Source organism: Chinchilla lanigera, unplaced genomic scaffold (assembly GCF_000276665.1).
Source record: "Chinchilla lanigera isolate Chin_1 unplaced genomic scaffold, ChiLan1.0 scaffold00009, whole genome shotgun sequence".
NCBI lineage: Eukaryota > Metazoa > Chordata > Mammalia > Rodentia > Chinchillidae > Chinchilla > Chinchilla lanigera.
The window spans coordinates 24,878,356-24,900,001 of NW_004955410.1; the positions used below are offsets into that span (position 1 = coordinate 24,878,356).

The 21,646-nt window shown below is 42.0% G+C and overlaps 1 long non-coding RNA gene across 1 annotated transcript; it reads left to right on the plus strand.

Annotated features, from left to right (window-relative positions):
* Positions 1–4,491: 4,491 nt before the first annotated feature.
* LOC102008387 lies at positions 4,492–18,461 on the plus strand. Its single transcript, XR_001232709.1, has 2 exons — positions 4,492–7,715; positions 17,579–18,461. It is a non-coding gene; the product is annotated as an uncharacterized LOC102008387 (long non-coding RNA).
* Positions 18,462–21,646: the final 3,185 nt, after the last annotated feature.

Here is a 21,646-nt window from a genome sequence, read left to right on the forward strand (position 1 = left end):
AAGAAAGAAAGAAAGAAAGAAAGAAAGAAAGAAAGAAAATATTTATGGTTTGAATATGTTTGTGTCCCCTAAGCCTTTATGTATTCAAATCTAATCCCCATTATGAGCTGTTAAGAGGGTGAAAATTTAATCTAATTACAAAGTTTAGAGGTAGGACCTTTGGGTATTAAGATTAAGGTCACTAGCGTGGTCCTCTTACAGCTGGATACTAGAGACTTTGTAAGAGAGACCCTTGAGACACACGTGCACAACACACTCCCTCTCTCTGGCCAAGCAGGTGCTGTTGCGCCTTGGGACTCAACCAGCAAGAAAGCCATCACCAGATTCAGCCCTTCCACCTTGTACCTCAGAACAATGAAGAAGCTGTAATGAAAGCCTTGAAGAAATTGTTGCTACAAGTGTTTTTGACAAGTGACGCTACCAGCTAGCTATGACCCATTGTTTAAGAAGGTAAGAATTTAAAGATTATTCACCAACCAATTACTGTAACATTAAAATAAGTCTACATTTATTCTATCTCTTGAGTGGATGAAGCCAAGTTTCCATTAACAGCAGTTTTACTAATTTGAAGACAACAATATGCAATATAACAACCATTGGTGAATTCCTACCACCCTGTCTAGTGAAGCTCTGTATTATTTCTAATGTTTTCTTTTATTAATTTTTTATTCTCTTTAACGGTTTGATCAATCTTGCATTCTTACATCTGGTAATCTGGTCAACTTTGTTGAAGACAACAAGATGTAATATAACAATCACTGTTAATTCCTATCATTTTGTTTTGAAGCCCTGTATACTTTTTATTGTTTTTGCTTTGTTTTGCTTTTGTCTAGCTGACTGTAACTTCAAAACTAGGTATGTTTATGTTCTCCTTTAAATTGTGTTTGCAGATGAAATTTGATTGCTCATCAAACTTGAGACACTAAACCACTATGACCTCATGTGCCTTGTAATAATAAACAAATCCATATGAAATCTGTGCAGCTTTGCACGGAGTTAAGAATGTATCTTTATTTTGGCTTTCACAGCCCATATCTCAGGCAACCCCCTCAGTTTATATAAATAAAATACATAATCTTTAAACACTGTTTATGCAAGATTCATTATTTAAAACACAATTTAAAATGCTTATCTTTTCCAGTTGGCTAAGTAAATTATGGCACATCAAAACAATGGAATAATGACCAGAACAAACTGTTCCCACCCCACATCTGAATGTGAAGGGTTTACATCACTCACAAACCCTAGAACTGAGTCTCAGACCTGATTGGTTTGAACAGGACCTAAGAACGTGCATTTCTACGCAGTTCTCTCATAGGCTGGGATAGCTGGCCCGAGGACCACATTTAGAGAACCACTGCTTTCAAGGCCTGAAGTAGCTCTCTGTGCTGATTAGAAAGATTCTCCACAGCATAGTAAATTGAAAAGAGACTGAAAGGTATGTCTTACTTGATTATGTTCACAAGCTTACTGGTGCACAAAAAATGGCTATAAGGATCTACGTACTACGTTGGGGTCGATTTCTTCTGGGCAGTGGGCAGGAGCTCATCTGTATTGAAGCCACCTTTATACCACATGTATGTGTTAGTTTTTTAAATGAGTCTGGCACTGGCCAGTCATACCCGTGGGGTGCTCCCTTGGTGACACTGGGACCAAGAACGTGCCATGACTTTGCAGCAGTCCCGTGGTGCTGTGCAGCGTGTGATGAAAGCAGGTGGGAGCATGCACAAGCTGCGTCCCTCTCCTGCCATAGCGAGGACTTCACTGGGGAGTCCACCCAGGGACACAGGCTGAAACGAGCCCAAGAGGAGGGGCTGGAGACTCCACGGGGTCTCGGTGGGGCAGGAATCTGCATGTTTCCATGTTACAGAAGGAAAAGAAGCGCCTGCTGGCCTCACAGTGGGGAAGGTAGGGGGCAACCGTGCTGCAGCTATGGGACGTTACAGGGGCGTGGTAGGCAGGCCTAGTGTGGACAGGAAGGTGGGCGGCGGAGGTGGAAGGGGTTGATGGCCCCTCAGCTCACACCCACGCTCTAGCAAAGAGAGGGCATGAGCCTGAGAGGCAGCTGTAGAATGGACAGGGGTACTTGGTACTAGCAAAGGTACAGCACCCAGCTACCTGAGTGGGACTCTGGAGAAGTGAAACCTCCAGCCCCCCAGCTGAGAATGCTCTGGCCACATACACTGCTGTGGCAGTGAAAGGGCTGCTGAGGAGTCTGCCAGGCTCAGGAGGCCAGGTCCTGTGGGCTGTGACTTTCCTTTAAAAACAGCCCTTGTAAGACAAAGTTCCAAAACACAGATTAGAGGAGGTGTGTGCCAGAGAGAAGCGGGAGAGGACACCAGCAGGTCCGGAAAGCTGAGGCATGCAGTGAGTACTCTTACTGCCAACAGGCAGCTGTCAGCCAACACTGGCCTTGGGGAAACCCGTGTGGAAGCATCTCTCAGTTCAGAAAGCTTAGAAATGACTGGAGTGTGCGAGAGGAAGGCCACCCACGCAAATAGGAATGATAGGCTAAACATCTCTGCAAGCCCCAGAGTGGGTCACAAGCAGACTTCTCCAGGGGGTCCTGGAGGATGCTGTTGACACCACATGAGAGCACCATGACTCTGGGGAGCAGTGACACAGCCCAGGGACCTTCTGCCAGGACCGCTTCTCATTCAGACAGGGAGCTGCATCTGCAAGACCCAGCGGGACTGGGACCGGTGCGAGGGGATGGAGGACACGTCTGGTCTGAGAAGATGGCGAGTATCATGTGCCGGGGCTGCTGTAATAATGTACCACACACTGGGTGGCTCAGACAACAGAATGTTGCTGTCTCGCAGTTCTGGAGGCTCAAGATCCAGGTGCCTGTGGGGTTGATTTCTTCTCAGGACTGTGAGGCCAAAGCTGTTCTGTGCCTGTCTCCTAGCTTCTGACGGTTGCTGTCAGCCTTTGGGGTTTCGGCTCATAGATATCTTACCCTAACATCTGCCTGGATATTTCCATGCTATTCTCCATGTGTCTATTCTTTGGCTTGAATGTTGCCCCCACCCCCAAGTTCATATTTCAGAAACATGGTCTCCAGTGTGGTGATGGGAGGTGATATGGAGCCTCTAAGACACAGGGCCAAACTTAGGATGCTGGGACATTGCCCTTAGAAGGGATGAAGGCTCTCATGAGAGCAAGTTGTTCTAAAGGCCTGAGCCTGACCTGAGTTTCCCTCTGGTTTCCTGTTTTGTGATGTGATCTTTCTTCCCATATGCACCCCTGCCTCTGCCGTGGGCCTTTGCCAGAGATAACATGGTATGTTGTTTGGACTTTCTACTTCCAAAGCTGAGCTAAACAAACCTTTTTAATTTACAGCATTATCCTACCTCTGATATTTCATTACAGCAACAAAACAACAACAAAATCCTCATAAGCCTGTCTTCAATTTTCCCTTCTGGAAGGACATCAGTCACATAGCCCAGTATGACCCCATTTTAACATCAGCAAAGACCTGTTTGTGTTCTGATGTACAGGAAATTATGAGGAAACTCAATTAAAACAATGACAGAGGCCCTGGCGATCCGACTTTACCTTTCAATGAGGCAAACATGGTGCTGAGGCTTTCATTTGGCTAGGGGAATCACTGCAAAATCACCAGGCAACCCATCCCTCAGGCTCCAAGCAGAAGAACATCGGGGGGACTAGAATATCCCAGCGAATTCCATTTGTAAGCATGTGAGCAACATGGAAATGGGGTTAAGTCACTGGGTTCCGCTAAGGCTAAATGCATTGCTTCACCCCTGCACCCCCACCTTACCCATAGGCACACCTGGCAATGGCACCCACCCCTAAAAGTTTGTCCCCATCAGTTCAGAACCAGTACCTTAAGAAAAAAAATGGGAAGTCACCTGGAGAACCTCCTGCGGATTCTCAGCCTTCCTTGCCCCATATGGCCCCGACTCCATCCTGCCCTGTATGCCTCTGGATGACCCCTCAACCCACGCATTTCCACCTCCGACCCACTGCAGTTTATTGTAAATGCAGTGGCCTGGTGATTCTTCTGAACACAATATAAATTATGTGAGGATAGGGATGGGATTAAGCTACTCACACTGAGGCTAAAACACACACAGCCCTCTCCATGTCCTGGCAGCCTAGAAACAGAATGGCGGGCATGGATGAAGCTGCTCTGAAGGCTTTCATTCCCAGCTACAGTTAGTACCAATGCCCCACAGGAAACGGCCCAAGTTTCCATTCTTGCCGCATCTCCTCTGCTTTTCCCCAGCTCATTCTAATCAGCCGCTCTGGCCTCCTCGCTGATCCTCGAGCCCACCAGGACAATTCCCATGGCAGAAAATGCCTTGATGCCGGTGAGCTCACTCTGCTGTCCTAAGGGCCTTGCTTAGATGTCACCTTCTCAGCCGGGCTTCTTCTGATGGCCCTCTTCTACCCCTACCCCCTGCTACATTCTCCCTAAGCACTTACCATCATTTAACATAGCATAAAATTCCCTATTCTGCTTATTACTGGTACCCCTGGAATGTGAGCTACACAAGGGTGGAGATTTTTCTGTCTTGTCTTTTGATGTGCCCTGAGGGCCTAGGACGTTGCTTGTCATAGAGTACAAATTCCGAGTAGGACTGGTAGACACATGAGTATGGAACTAGTCACATTCCCAGGCACCATACCAAAAGAGTGGCCTAGAATTGTGCCAGGAGTGCAGAACCTATGTTGTTAAAAAGCTTCTGCTGTGATTCTAAGGCTCACTGAAGTTTGGGAACCAGTGTGAGTCTAAGGAGTGATGAAGTTACACAGTTGCAGCTCCAGGTCTCTGCAAAGTACAAAGAGAGAGCTGGGACCAGGTGGGATCCTCTCCAGGAGCACCTGCTGGTCAACCCCATCTCTGGTGCTTAGATTTCTCCTGGCTCAAGTACAAATGAGCATGGCCCACTTGTCTAAGCTCCTAGACCAGTGATGGAGAGCCTTTTAGAGCTTTCAACGGTAGCAAACAGCCAATGTATCACACTTGCCATAGTTCATCACTGTCTTAGACCATGGCTCTTGCCCCTGAACTCTGAGGAAGGCAAGGTTGCCGGAGAGTAAGGAGACTAAGTGCATTGACGAGGTGCTAGGAGGACAAAGGATTAAATCAACATCTCAGTCAGCTCTGGCCATGGAATCTGGAACACTGAATCGACTTTAGTAGGAAAACCTCTTGCTGTTATATTCATAAACAGAAAACTAGGAAGGTCCACAATTGTCAAGGCAAAGGCCAAGAGGCCTGGGTGGTAGGAGAAGTCTCAGGTAAAGGCAGGTGGAACGGAGAGGAAGTGCTCTGCGGCAGCTCCAGGCTGTATTACACCCTTCCTGACCCTCTGGAAGGAGGAGACAGAAAGTCGGAATGTCATGAGATGGGTGCCGGGAGCTCTGGAAGGGCCAGGAAGGCAACTGCGTTTCCCTGGCTCTGTGAGTGAGGCTCAGATGCAAGGGAAGAAAGGCCACAAGTCCAACTCTACACACTACAGTGACCTCAGCATGAAAGGTACAAGAGCTCATTTTTTGAAAGTTTTTTGCCTTTCACTAGGTGATATGTAAGGAGGGGAGGGAGAAACCCAGAAGGATGAACCATGTGAAAGACGGGAAAGTAGGAAACCTGGCCCAGTGCCACTTATCCTGGTTCTTGAGCGCTGTTGAGCCAGCTGCTCCAGGATTCTAGGAACACCAGTTAGGTGGTTTGCAGGGACTACGGGAAGCTGTCTTCGTTAGGATGCCTGACAAAGAAGACCTGGTGTAAACACACCGAGACCACCAGCACTGAGCTCTCACTGGGAAGCCCCATTCACCTTCCACTACATGCTCACTTTGTCACTGAGGATTTAGAAATAACACCTTCAGATTTCATTGCTTTAATGAAAGCTTTTTCTTCCAGTCATATTTCAGAAAATGAAAATAAAGCTTGATTTCTCAGCCACACATCTTTGCCTGGCTAAGGAAGTCTCTCTCATTTTGGATATACCTCCTGAGGTAGATTTTGTGAACAATGATAATTACCATTACATTATTTTCCAAATGCAACCATTTCCATAAATTCATATTTCAGTGGGGGTGTTGTTTAGTGTACAAAAGAAAATTGAATGTTTTAAATTGAAGACTCATAAAAACTACTTCAAAACAGTTTAAAGGCCAGGGACACCATAATGCTGCAGACAGGTAGAAAACAATGAATTGTAATAGAAAAAAGCCTCTAAAATATTCCTAGAACACTGTATTTCCTATCCTGTACTCATTTGATAGTAAACAGTGCACAAAGATATCTTTGTACCTTCTGACAGAGTTTTAAAAACATGTTGCTTGAGACCTTTGCGGCTATATGAAATGCACAAATGCATTAAAAACGTTCATATCAAACCTAAAGTGGAGGCCATTTTCAACAGTACAATGAAAAGGTTGAGATAAAGGAGAAATTTGCAATATTCAATATAATTTTATTGTATAGATTTCAGAATTCAATTCAAAATTGTACTTCTAAAAATTAACTTACTTACTCAGTATTAATTTTAGATCATGTACTAAGTGAAATTATTTGATTTCACTTAAGCCAAGTGAGGCAGGTACCAAATTCAATGTGAATTATGCTCTTAAAAGCATCCAAGGAGTTAAACAGTTCTTTGAAGAAAACCAGTGATTACATTTATCAAATATCTTTTACTGATGCTAAGCAAGTCAGAGTTTTGATTTTAATACTATCTTCTCTACCATAAAAAATAAAGTTAAAAGGTCTTCAAATGAAAAATCTCATGATCAGTTCTTTCATGTCTTGAATTAGATTTTAAAATCAGTTTCTTTTTTTTAAACAATAGATGTGGTAATCTCATTACTAAAAGATAGATTTATAATGCTAAAAGAATATTATAGACATCTGCTTTCTGCATGATGTATGACTTGGAAATTTTAAGCCAAAAAGCAAATTTAGCTACTTACAAACTTGCAATTATAGCTTATAAACATAGTACAAGATGTGCTATTGGTGGATTGTTGATATATGAGGAGCTAGTAAAACCTTAAATTGCTTTCTAAATTCTAACATGAGTCTTCTTTAGACGTTGGAGTGTATTTGTAGCAGTAATTTATCAGAAATTTCCAAGTACTTTTGTAACTTTCAGGATATAGTTAACTTGGCCAGTGGAGAATGTAATCAGTAGGAAATATAGCTTCTCAAAATTAAATTTTATTTATAAACTAAAGTTTATGCTATATCTAAATATTACAATATCACAAGGAAGATTGTCAAATATTGCAATCATCTCTACAGCAAATGAGACAACTGGAAAAAGTAGACACTGAAATTGCTAAATGATAGTTATGTTTGAAATCTAGTATGCTCCTCAAAAAGCTCATTCTTTTGAAAGATTGGTTGATGATTGGCTTTGTGGAAGTGACCAGATCGTGAAAACTCTAATGTGGTCAGTGGATCAGTCCACTGATGAGATCGTGATTTAATGATATTTTTGGGAGGTGATAGAAACAGGAGGTGGGAGCTATTGAAGAGAGTGGGTTCCGGGGCATGAACTTGGGGAGTATATCTGGGCCCTTTCTCCTTCCTCTCTGGCTCTTTCCCTTTCTTTCTGCTTTCTAGATGCCATGAGGTGGAGACAGTATCCTCCATCACACCTTTCCACCACGTTACTACCTTACCACAGGCCTAAAAGCAATGGACTCACTGACCATGGACTGAAACTCCTGAAACCGTGAGTCAAATAAACCTTTCTTCCTTTTAAGTGGTTTGTATCTGGTATTTTGTCACAACCTAAAGTGTAACGATGCTGATTCTGTGAAGACAGGAAAAGAAACTATTTTGCAACAAAGAATCATATTCCGGTGGTATTGAATTCTTCATTCTATTGAAAAATTCAAGTTTTTATTATCATCATCAAGAATTTGATTTGCGGGGTTGGGGATTTAGCTCAGTGGCAAAGCACCTGCCTGGCAAGCGCAAGGTCGTGAGTTCGATTTCTGGTACCAGAAGAAAAGACAAAAAAAAAAAAGAATTTGATTTGCATAATCTATACAAAACCAGTATAAACTTTGTTTTGCATAGGAAGTATTTGTATATTGTTGAAAATTGTTATTACTAAAAATTTAAAATGTGCTAGTGTTTATGAATGTGATTTTACTTAAGTAAAGGCACCTTTTTCTAACCCAGAGAAGGCCACAGCACAGGATACCAGTGTTTCTAAAAACCAGCACATAGAAACAGGACCTGGACAGCCAAACAGGACTGTATATATATATATATATATATATATATATATATATATATATTTTGAACAGGACTATATTTTGATACCACATAGGAGAATAATATTTTGCCTTTTATCTCCACTCCACCCACATCTCTCACCCCTACTCTAAGGCAAGACTGGGATCAGGAGCCGGTTCTGATCAATAGGTCCACACGGGGGCAGTAAACTTGTGTATTAAACAGGACCCAGCTTTACCCACAGAGGGCGCAGTGACGTTCATTCCAACGTGTGTCATTGTGCTTTCTATCACTAGGTGGCAGCACTTGCATAGCAATCTATGCACAAATCTCGTATAAATAAAAACTAATCGCAAAAGCAAGATTAGAAAGCCACAAGAACTGTGTTTATTCTACAAACTGGATGATAACATAAACCTGACAAATAATCAGAAGGTTTCTCTCTTAAGAATGCATTCCCATGCAAGTCAAGCTACAAGACTAAGTAAATAAGCTGACAGAAAAAGGTGTGAACGTTGGCATCAGCCCTCTCTCCTGACACCCGGGGTGGGATTTCATGCTTCTCCCTCTGGTGATTCAGACTGTTTCTCTGTAGAAAGTTCTGGGCTACATGCAGCCACATTACCCAAGGAGTTTGTTAAAATTGCCAATTCCTCTTTCCCTACCCCATTCTAATAAGTAGCTCTGGGGTTAGGCACAGGCAGTTCTAGGTTTAGCAGGTGTCCCAGGAAATTCTGAGGCACAGCCATGCTTTGCTGCTGGCACCCATATATTAATAAACTGTATCTGGAGATTTTTCCCATGTGGCTCTTTCTAGGTTCTGACCTCATAACAGCTGCAAAAGCAGAAGAGCTACAAGTCTCTAAGGGTGATCCCAGTCACCATTTGGCAACTGGACACTTACAAGAAGGCTGGTCTGAGCTGAAACCTGTATCAGGGTTAAGCAACATCAGATTTCAAAGACTTGGTAGGGGGAAAATATAAAATATTTCATTAGTTTCTTTTTATATTTATTAGATGAAGTACTATTTTAGTATATTATTAAATATATTAATATTGGGTTAAAATATTCTTAAAATCAACTCCACCTATTTTGTTTTTAATACGGCTACTAAAGGAATTAAATAACATGTGGCTTACAAGGTATTTCTATTGGACAGTCCTGCTAACGGATGTAAAGAACTGGCAAGAATGGGGAGGAAAAGTAGAAATCGGACTGGGGACTAAATCCTGAGTGCACGGCCTTCTGACGCAGTTCCTCAAAACCGGGCCTGGTGTCCGGGCCGCTAGGCCTTGGACAGAGACATGCTCAGCCTGCAGCCTGCAGGGTTGGGCAGGGGCTTACAGGCTGATGGGATCCGAGGACTGCAGAGCCCCAGGATCTCTGGGCTCTCCACGCAGCCTGCGTGCTGACACATCTGCTGTTGGTCTCTTACCAGAACTTCCAGGGATGCTTCGCACAGGAAAATGTGTCGATCCTGCAAATTGTTGTTGAGGTGAGGGCCGTCCCCGCAGGACCTACTTAACTGTACAGTTGGCGAAAGCTCTTCTTTAGAACAGAGGAAATGTGACTGCACCAATCACCAAACAAAACTGTACAGCTTGTCTTTTGTTTATGAATTAAAACGAGCAAGTTTGTTGAGTAGCCACATTGCAATACCAGCACTGACCTTCACCTCAGTGGAGTCCCCACACCAGCGTCATCTGGGGAACGGGCTTGAAATGCAAAAATCTCAGGCTCCAAAGAGGGCTGAGGATGTGGGGATGGGGGCCAGTCTCCCGGACTTGACCAACCCTGCGGGTGACTGTGAGATGTACCCTAAAACAATCATGGAACCAGAGGAAGAGGGTGCCCTCTAAAGGGAGGTCCAAGGATGTGGAGAGTTGACGGCTGGTGGCCTGACTCTCTTGAGTCTGCTGTCACTGAGAAAGTATGTGCTCAACTCATTTTAAGAGTAGATTTGAGTCAGGACCACAGGGGTTCTCGGTGAAGCTCCCTCCCTTCTGGGCAGACAGGGCCCATTCCGAAACTCTGAGCCTGTACTGCCGTTGGAAAATTGGGAGAAATAATGCATCCTCTTTGGGCTTGTTATTGGAAGTGAATAACCAAACATACTGCACATGGTTCTCAGTAGGAAGAAAAGGATTGTTATCAGTGACGTGTAAGTAAGACATCAGAATGCTAGGAGAAAGCAACTCCGAGCCTTTCTATGGAGTCATTCTATCCATTATTCTTATCTCTCTGCCCAAGAAGCTCTTGCTTTTTTTCTTAGAAATCACTTTCCAATGACTAGTCAGTGAATTGACAGTTTGATCTAATCTCAGTTTTTGCTATTGACACATTAGAATTTTATCTTCTCAAACTTATGATTCAGATTGGAATTCAGTGAACTTCCTCAAGTGGTTTTTGAGGTTCAAACTTCTCCTCCCCCTCACATCAAGGCCCCAGAGCCTGCTTTGATCAAGTGAGACCAGTTCGCCCTATGTTTACGCGCTAGGACTCTGGTGCTCACTCTTGGGGTTGCTGTCTTTTTCTATGTATTTCCTTAAACGTGCACTACTCTTTTTAGGCCTCATGTTGTGCATTCAGTCTCTAGACTTGTTCTTGCTACGTGCCTGTTAACCTTGTATCCTCTGAGCTACCTCTGTACCCTGCTTCAGTATAACGGATGTTTGTGGCATGACTGTGATATTAGCATATGGAATTCTTGTCCAAAGGCTGGGGTGGTAGTTGTTTCTTTCCTGGGTCTTTAAAGTGTTGCAGGGAAAAGGTGACACATCAGGAAATGCCGTTTTAAAAGAACCTGAGAAGGAGTGAGTTCTCAGCAAGTACCTGCCACAGCCTCTCCCTCCTTATTATATTCCCCCAGTCAGGGAAGCAACTCTGTCTAATAAGCAGCAGAAACACCCAGGATTAGACCAAATTAGGAAACTGAAACCTAAAATCCTCTGCCTCTCCCCACTTGCTGGGCCATCTGTGAGGCAGTGAAGATGTATTTCTTATTAAGGATCTTTCAGTATCCTGGACTTGGGGGTGGATTACCATCACCCTTGTGCTCAGACATTTAGCCTATTGGGATCTTCACTGAATGCTAACCCACGGGCCTGACCTTGACAAGGGGAGAATATACTCCCGATTCACCCCTGGCCACTCTGGCTGAAGTCTGGCGCTGGTGGAGAAGGAAGTGAGCACTGACTCCCTCTGTCTCCTGAGTCCCAGAAGGGCTGGGCTTCAGTGATGGAGGGAGATAGAAAGGCAGGCAACTGCTCTTATGGGCTGGGAGAAACGAGATCCCACTCCCTGGGAAGCCTCAGGCCTTGAAAGACACTGTGTAGCCTAAGAGCCAGGCTGTTCGGCAAGTTCACTGCCTATAGCTGTATCTACCCTTTCCTGGGGCATGGACACTAGCGTGAGACTATTCATCTCCATGGAGAAGGGAATCCAGAGGCTTTTATACATCTGAGTGTGTTCCTCACTGAGCGTTGCCTTCCATAGCTAGAAGCTGCCTTCGAGGCTTAAAGATTCTTCCTAATGTTCACTGTTGGGTGTTGTCTTTGAGTCATATTCTCCTTTCTTTTTTAAAATGATTGTCAAGATACAAGCTCTCAGAAATACTGCCCTGGGGCTTTCTTCTCCAATCGAGTGGAAAACAGGCTACACCATACAAGCTAACTCCAATTAACTGATATTGTCCTACAGCCATCACTTGGAAGCCATCACTTAGCTTGAGCAGAAGAAACATGGTGGTTGATTATAAATATCTACAGAGGGCAAAATATGATGAAGTTGCCACCACTCTCCTAAGCAATAATTCATTTCCCCAGCCACTAATGGGAAGACTCACTTAGGCTATTTCACCTACATCTTACTACAGCAGATAAAAGAATGATAACCACTGTGGCACATAGACTCCCCACTGAACTAGCAGACATTATATCCCCACTACAGTATCGGCCATTTTCCACAGATTATCTGGTTTCTTCACAATACCCTCTCCAAGAGTATATTATAATGTCCCATTTGGAGGAAATTGTTGAGACCCAAGGAAATTAAGCAATGTTTCAAAGGAAAATTGGCTAGGGTTAGGATCTGAAGCCAAGCCAGCCTGACTCAACCAGCTGATGCTGTTACCCCAATGCTATACCATCTATTCCCAGACCTCTCATTGTTAGACTATGTCTTGTTTCTTCAATATGACAAAATAAATATATTATTACCTCACAAAAAGGAGACTCCATGCATGACACATCGGAGTTATGCAGTAAGTGAATCTTAGATGCCTGGATAGACAGGAGCTTTTATCAGCTCCCTTCCTACCCAGACACAACCCCTCGAGAATCCAGGCCCACAGAGTGCTGTCATTTTAGAGAAAACCCCAGACTCTGCTTGCCCAACCAGCTCACCATGGAATGAGGTCTTTGGATGGTTTCCTGTCTCTTGCCAATGCTTACCCAGAAGACTTTGGTTTCCACTAGTCTCAAGTCCATATTTTGATGAGGCCAAATCTGGTTTCTCTGGACTCCATTCCAAACCAGAGAAGGTAGCCAGAATGGGTGAAAGAACATTGAGATGGTTTTGAGAATGGGCAGTGTAAAGTCTCTAGTGGGCACCAATGCTAAGGACGCCAAGGCTGGAGAATGCTTCTTGGAGGTGAAGGTGAAGATGCTGGTGAACACAAGGAAACTTGGTTTTAATTAGAAGTGTGTTCACCAAGGATCCATACATCCTTTTTTTCTATGAAATTCAGAAAATGAAAATAGGGCACCTCTAGTACTACACTATAGTATGACCTATACTTTCAAAAATAATCTTTTGCTTTAAGAATCACAAGGGGGAAACAGAGACCAGGGTTGTTTTGTTAAACAAATTCCAGACTGGCTAGAAACCACATGTACACATGAGGTGAAGAACTGGGCTTATGACTAATTGATGTTGCTAAGAGCTCTTCCATTCATTCTTGACTCACATGGGTCCTTCTCACAGGGTGCACTTATGCAAATTGCTGAAGCAATTTTTTGTCTTCTTGCAAAGAAAAAAGAAGTTGTTCATGAACTCTCTGCCTACACCTATGCCTCCAAGATTTCTGCCTAATTTCTCTGCCAGTAGTGATAGACATGCATCTAGTTTTGATCTTCCACATGTAGAGGGCCAGTTTTTCCAGCAGCATTTATTAGAGGCTATCTTGTGTTAGGCCCCTTTGTCAAAGATAAGGTAGCCACCTTATGTTTGTAGTTGCATCTGCATCTTCTATTCTGTTCCACTGATCCTCAGATCTGGTTTTTCTTGCCACTGCTATGCTACTTTTATCACAGTAGCTTTGCAGCATAATTTCAAATTAGGCATTGTGATGGGTCTTGCTTTGCCTTTATTGCCCAGAATTGTTTTTTGCTATTCTAGGTCTCTTCTGGTTCTAAATGGATTTTAAGAATATTTTCTCTAGTTCTATGAGGTATATTAATGGTTTTGTGATCAGGATTGTCTTAAATCTGTATAACAGTTTTGGGAGTATGGCCATTTTCATAATGTTTGTTCTTTCTATCATGAGTAGGGGATATCTTTCCATTTTCTGATATCCCCTTGGATCTCCTTTTTTGAAGTACTGTAATTTTCAATGTAAAGGTCTTTTACTTCCTTTGTTAGATTAATTACTAAGTATTTTTGGATACTATTATGAAGGGTTCGTTTTCCCTAATTTCTCTCTCAGTGAGTTTGTTGTTTGCATACAGAAATGCCAAAGTGCATGGAAATACTTCAAAGAATCAACAACTGGGACCACATCTTATTAAAAAGCTCTTGCACATCAAAAGAAATCACCAACAGAGTGAAAAGACAACCCACAGATTGGGAAAAATATTTTAGCCAATTGTTCCTCAGACAAAGGACTTCTATCTAGAACATAGAAAGAACTGAAAAAAATAAGATCCCCCAAATTCAATGACCCAATCCAAAAATGGGCATCTGAGATGAACAAACACTTCTCAGATGAAGAAATACAAATGGCAAATAAATACAGGAAAAAGTGTTCAACATTATTGGTCATTTAAGAGATGCAACTTGAAATAACACTGAGATTTCCTCTCACTCCGGAAAGAATGGCTATCACCAAGAAATCAACCAATAACAAATGCTGGAGGGGCTGTGGAGAAAAAAGAATACTTCTCCACTGTTGGTGGGAGTGAGACTGGTGCAACCACTGTGGAAATCAGTATAGAGATCCCTCAAAAAGCTAGGATTGGAGGACCCCTTTCGCCCAGCTATTCCCCTTCTGAGGATCTTCCCAGAAGAATTAAAAACATCATACCACAGGGATATATGTGCATCCATGTTACAGCAGCACAATTTGTAATAGCTAAATCTTGGAAATAATCCAAATGCCCATCAACTGAGGAACAGATAAAAAAAAAAGATGTGGTACTTTTATACAATGGAGTACTTCTCAACCATAAAGAAGGATAAGCATGAGACTTTTATAGGTAAATGGATGCCACTTGAGACCATACTCATTAGTGAAATAAATCAGACTCAAATATACAAACACTGTAGTATCTCCCTGGTGTGAGAAATTGAGAGAGTAAATAAAGTTTAAAATGTACAATAGGTGTGGCAAAATGAGAAGAAATTGCTAAAAAGGAAAAAGAAACTAGGATGGGGGAAAGGGGAAAGGAAGGAAGGAAAAAGGGAGAAAAATGCAAGTTAATTATACTATTAGTGTCACTTAGTTCATAGAAAAGGAAGGTTGCTCTAATATTGACTGGAGAACTTTTTATGCCCATATCTTATACTCTGGGTAACTACTTTGAAGATAGTAATATACGATGTATTAATTATTGTTATTCTCCTATCATCTCATTATGAAATTTTGTTTTACCTTTTTTTCCATTAGAAAGTTATTTCTGTCCCTTAAATTATCTGCCTAAGTCCTGACTCCTGTACTGGAGAAAGGCTTGGACACGACTTTCATTGGATGTGTCATTCCAGTGGATGTCAGACACAGCTGCATGCTCTTCCTCAACCCATGTTCTCCACCTGTCCCAGGACCCCACATTCTCCTATCTGCTTCCAGCAGTGACCGCTTCGTTTTAGTTCCTGTGGTGGCATCCTTCTCGTTTCTTGACATTGAAGGGCCACTGCTCAACCTTTGGTCTTATTTCTTCTTTTTCTTTCTTTCCCTTTGTGATTCCATCTGTCCTTGTGGCTTTCAGTAGCACCCATGTACTAAGGACTGTTATTCTGTTTTATACACCGCCCACTTCCCAAGTCCCAACTGTACCTCTCTGCCGTAATGTCTAACAGCCTCCCCTACCTTACTGGTTCTAAAACAGAAAGTCTTCATAGTTGCCTACCTTGTGCCCAGCAGGCATTTTCTCTCCAATCTCACCTCTTGCTCTTCTGCCCCTCACTAACTCTACGCTAGTTATGCTGGTCTCCTAATATACCAGGAACCTCCTGCCACAGGACCTTGGCACTTGCTAGTCCTACTTCCTTCAGGGCTTAATTTAAATATCTCCTGCTATGTCTTTTTAAATAACACCTATCATCTTCTAACTCACTTTGTAATATACATATTTATTATGCTTTGTTTACTGTTTGTCTCACTTACAAGAATGTAACCAGAAGAGCAAGCATTTTTTTTTTTATTTTGTTCTCTGCATGTGTTGAGTGTATAGGAAAGTTTCTAGGTACATAATAGATAGGTACATAAAAGTTTCTAGGTACATAATAGATACTTTAATAAATAATAGATATTTATTAAACAAATGAATGAACACTACAGGAACACCTTGCATTTGAATCCTAATAAAAGAAATAACCACCTCAGGATTCCTACTAGTATGAGGCTACTAGGATCTTGCTGACCCTTTTCCAAACACAACCAAAATCACCTCTGCCATGTGACCCTGAGTTCAGCTGTTATAGAAACAGCCACATACATCTGAAATGATGCTGAAAGAAGTTGTAAGAATTTCATTTCTGTCTCTTGAATACCCAGTTTATCATACTCTGTCAACATTTCTAACCTAATTGCCAAGAGCCACAAGCCCACTTGGAGGACAAGCTACCTAGCCAGGCATACTTGGTCACTGGTTGCCCTTGGCCCTAATGACCATAGGCTGCCCTCAATTCTCTCATTTTGAAAAACTTTTTTGGTTGTTGCTTTTGCTTCCTACATGATGTTCAGTTTTCAAACTGTGTTTCACTCTTGGATCCATCACAAGTTTCTTAATCCCTTTGTGCCTCAGTGTCCTCATCTGTTGACTGAAGATTATGGTAGAAGTACCCAAAATGTTCGCAGAAAAGCTTGAGTGGGTTAATGGGCGCACAGTGCTTAGAATAGCGAAAGCACTTAGCATAGCCCTCAGTAAATGTTAGCTATCATTATTAATGTTGTTATTATCACTGCTAGCATTAAGCATAGACTCTTTCTTGGCTTTTTAACCCTACCACATCACATAGTGTCTGAGACACCAGGCCTCACAGTGCTTGAATGCTTAAGAAAAATTTACTAAACAGATGAATGAATGAATGAAGAGCTATTTCAGATATATGTTATATATATTATGTTATTATATATTATATATGCATTACATACTAATTAGTCCTGGGGCATGAACCCCAGCACCTCAGATGTGCCAGGTGAGTGTTATCTCCTCAGCCCTATATACTAATACGTTTTCATCTTCTCTTAGCATAATCTAGCACATAGCAATCCTCAGGAACGTTTGTAATGGCAGATGGGAGGTTTCTGTATTTATTCTGAGAGAATCATCTAACTATTAAAAAAGCCACCAGAGACAGCCCTGAAGGAGCTGGGATGGTGCTTACACAGCTCTGGGCGATGGATAGATTAAGTGTGTGGTTTGGGGCAAATCTTTTAACTTTCTTGGGTATCAGGGTTCTCCTCCCAACTGGGGCTAAGTTTAGTCTCGGTATCTTAAGGGGACTAAATCCAACAGTATCTGTAAAATGCACAATTCGGGGCACCTGGTAAGTGCTCATTCAATTATTATGAGCTTTAAGACCATGTGTCAAGTGTGGCTGCAATGGGGACCTGTACCTGAGGCCTGCGGGCTCAGCGGACAAGTGGGTTCCTAGTGGCTTGATGATATAATAGCCACGTGTCCAAATACCCATCTTTCCATGGGTACGACTCTTTGTCTGCGCGTACACACACACACACACACACACACACACACCCATACACACGCACTTCCTTATATGTACCTAAACCAAAGTTTCTCTTTCTTGTTCCCTCTTGCCATGAGCTTGGGACAGTCTAGCTAAGTTCCTGCTTCTATAACCAGAATTTCATTTGTCATGTGTAAAGTATTTCTTCAAAACTTTTCAAACAGGTCCAGACAAGTCGCATCTGTTTAGAAGACTTGAGTGATAATGAAAACTGGGCATTTTCCATGGACTTCCTCTCCCCAACTTCCGCCCCTGGACCCCCTCCAAGTCCACACAAGCAAGCGGAGGCCCGGAAGGAGACTTACAGTGTGACGAATCAAATACTTCATAGCAGATGGCATTCATCTTTATGCTTTCCCAGTATAAACCAAACTTTCTCTTAGTTGGCTTCACCTAAAAAATGTTCAGCAGTTTATAATTCATTACCTCTGACCTTCTGTGAGGTCGGTGTAACAATCCTTTTTATAAATCAAGTACATTAATTTAAATATCATATTTTTTAATGGATTGACTTCTCCAAAAATGTACGATTGATATTTTTATAAAAGACAGCTAACTGAGAGAGACTAATTGAAAGCTTTCTTGTGCTGGGATTAGAGGAGAGGGACCCTGCTTGGGCCTTTGTTGTATTGAATCTGAAGAAGAAAAACTGAGAGAAAGGTGGACGCAGTGGTTTATCGCCCAGCCTTTCAGGGTTAGAAACTGGAAGCTGCGTCACACTGCAGCGTTAAAGTTAGAAGAGCACCAAATCAAGCACCTGGTTTGTTCTCGTATGGATTCCAAAAAGTCGGCTTAGAAGTTCTCAAGCTCAGAAGACAAAAATGGTAAACAAAGGAAACAAAGGTACAACAAGGCAGAGAGGATAGATAATTTCTGCATTTTGCAGAATGTCCTCATTTTTTCATTTTGTCCTAGAAAGGAAAAAGTGATCAGAGGGAAATAATATTACTGTGCGGTGCTCACCCCAGTAATCATTCAATATCTTTGCCTTTTAATTTCTATTTTGATTACAATAAATGAGTTAAAATTTGGGGATTCAGTGATAAATTTGCTTTTAAACATTTGTGACTATGAATCACTTGGAGTAGGAGTTGTTGGAGAGGATGGTAGGAAAATAATGGATTCATTAGGTCAGTCTTACGTCCTGTCAAATCTGAGTATCAAGAAGTCTGCTCAAAAATGTTCATTTATGAATAAATACAATGGTGCAGTTAATCATGTGTAAATATGTATACTATTAGAGAAAGAAACTTTAAGCAAGTAGAAAGACACTTCTGCAATGACCTAGGACTCTGATACTGCCTTTCTGTGAGTAGTTGACATTTTGACATTCACACCAGTTGTTAATTTCCTCAAGCCATTGAACATTTAACTTCCATTTATTACCATGATATCTATGTAACAGATGCCATCATTCCATCCCTCCTTTATTTCCCCCATGCTATTAGTTTTACCTGGTCCCTAACCCAAAGCCAATTCTTGATTCTCATCCTGTTCCTTCTTGACTTCCTTATATCTTTTATCCTGTCCTACTGGGTACCCCAACATTAAAATATTCCCAGTGTCCTACTATCATCCAATAGCCTGACAAAAACTGGTAGAAGTGGGTATATACAGAAAGTCACAGGGAGAAGAAACCAAAAGAGAAATCCATGAGACTTGGCAACACAGGGTAGCAGAGGGACATTTAAAGTGGTTAAAGATGACTCTTTGGTCAGCATGTGATGACAAGAGCAAAGGCATTAGGGAAGCGAGGAGCAAAAGAAGATGTGGGCATAGAAAGAAGAGGCTGAGTTGTGACTGGAGCATGCCTAGGTCAGCAGTAATGTCAAAGTCCTGATTAGCTTCATATCACTCTTGATTGACTCTTGATTCACACTTGATTGGTGATTCAAGAGTGCAGGGTACATGTGTGGTCAGGTTCTGGAGGGCCTGAAAAGCAGAGGAATAAGTACCCAAGAAGGGATAAGTCCCCAAATGAAGGTGATGTCCAAAAGATTGTGGGATCTGGCTTTCATATGTGCCAGGCCACACTCCCTACTTTCCAGCATTAAAGGGACCACACTTCCACTTGTTTATTACTGAATACCTCTTCAGTTTGAAGGTGAAAGGAGGCATTCATCACATGAGCCATGTGTGGCTGAGGCAGTTGTCAGAGCTATAATAAGGAAATGCCCATTATTCCTCTAACTATCACTTGCTGAAATAAAGAACTCTTTAGAATCATTTCCCTGAAAGTTCTTCCCCCTGAGAAAAAAATGGGACTGTGTTTGGGAATCAGAAGGCAAGGTCACGGAGGCTGCTCTTAGCAAAGTCCCAGAGGCTGTGTATTGGTCAGTTTTTTACTGCTATGACAAAACACCTGAGAAAAACAACTTAAAGAAGTGAAGATTTATTTTGGCTCATGGTTTCAGAGGGTTCAGCCCATGCTCACTTGTCTCCCTTGTCTCTGGGTCTGTGGTGAGGACCCAGAGGGGAGAGGGTGTGGCAGGGTAAATCTGCTGACATCATGACAGTGGGGAATGAGAGAGAAAGAGAGAAAGAAATGGGGGCAGGAACAAGGACAAGATCAGACAAGGGCACACACAAACCTTTAAGGAATCTTCAAACCATTACAGACTAGGTGGCTTACACAGCAGAAAATTACTATCTTGCAAATTCTGGAAGCAAGAAGCAAGGTATCGGCAAGGTTTGTGCCTCCTGAGGGATGGAAGGAAGGATCTGCTGTGGGCCTCTCTGCTTTGCTTTGGACATCTGTCTTGGTGTTCACATGGTGTTCTTCCTGTATCCTCACATCACCTTCCCCCTGTATGTATTGCTGTGTCCAAAGACATCAGTCAAACGGGGTTGGTGCCCACCTTCACTTTAACTTGATTATCTCTACAAAGAGCTATCTATCTCCAAATAACATATTCAGAAGTACTGGGGGTTAGAACTTCAACATCCAAATTAGGGACGGGTAGGGGTACACAATTCAATCCATGAAAGCAAGTGACAAGGAAAATGCATGAGGAGTCATACATTCTGCCAACTTGGTCAAAGTCTATCAGTGTTTGGCCTCAGACCTTTGGAAATCCCCTGCATCTAGTTTTCCCAATTCTTGTAATCTCATCTCACCAGAAAATTAGATATCTAAGTACATTCCATGCATTTTTAATCACAAGCTCATTCTACTCCACTTCAGGAAATGTGTTAACTAGGTCTTATTTAGAATAATTTAATTGATTGGGTTAAAGTGAGGACGTTGAAGTATGTTAGCATTTTTCCAAGACTTAAATAAATCTGACTCTGATGTTCAAGGCATTACACAATATTAGATTATTTAAAGGTCCATTTCCTTGGGATAAGTTACGTTGGTGATGAAAGTCATTAGGGACCTTTCCATTTCTTTCATTACAGTAAAATCCTACTTGGTATTCTTCTACAATTTTGAGGAAAATTTCTAGGTGAAGCACAGTTTGTGCTTGAGACAGATAAATGAGTGCAGGTTCAAGAGCTCCTATGAAATACTAAGCCACAGGATAGACCTGTGAGCAGAATGGTCTTTTATGTGGGAGAGGAAATTCTCACATACTAAAGAATAGATGAAATTTGCAAGTTGGAAGGGAAGACTCAGAAGCTCAGAGACAGTGGGACTGAACCTATGGTTTTCAGGTTAGGCAAACTTTGTCTATGGTTAGGCAAACATTTGGATTGGTTAGTTTCCATGCCAGCTGCCAAGTTTTTGGCCACCTATTGAAGGTCCCACCACCTCACCACTAGCAAGCACACCAAGGACCAAGCTTCCAACACATGAACCCTTAGGAAGCAAACTCAAACCATATCCAAGCCAGAGCACGTAGGTACAAAGTTTAGAGAATTATCTTGAGAAAAATTAACCAGGATTCTCAACCATCTCAGCCTCTGGATCCTTTTGCACTCTTAAAAATTTATTGAGGACCTTAAAGGTCATTTGTTTATATGATTTATATTTATTAATATTTCCATGTTAGAAATTAAAACAGAAAAGTTATCATAATATGTGTTTATTCACTTAAAATAACAACATAAATAACATCTTTCATATATATTAACTGCATTTAGCCCAAAAAAGATAATAAGATGGGCATCTTCCTGTGCCGGCATTAGAGAACAGTTAGAATTCTGTCCCTATGCCCTCTGATTTAATATGTTAGTTACATTTTTTTTGGCTGAATAATATAACAAAAATCTAACTGTACACAGAACTGTCA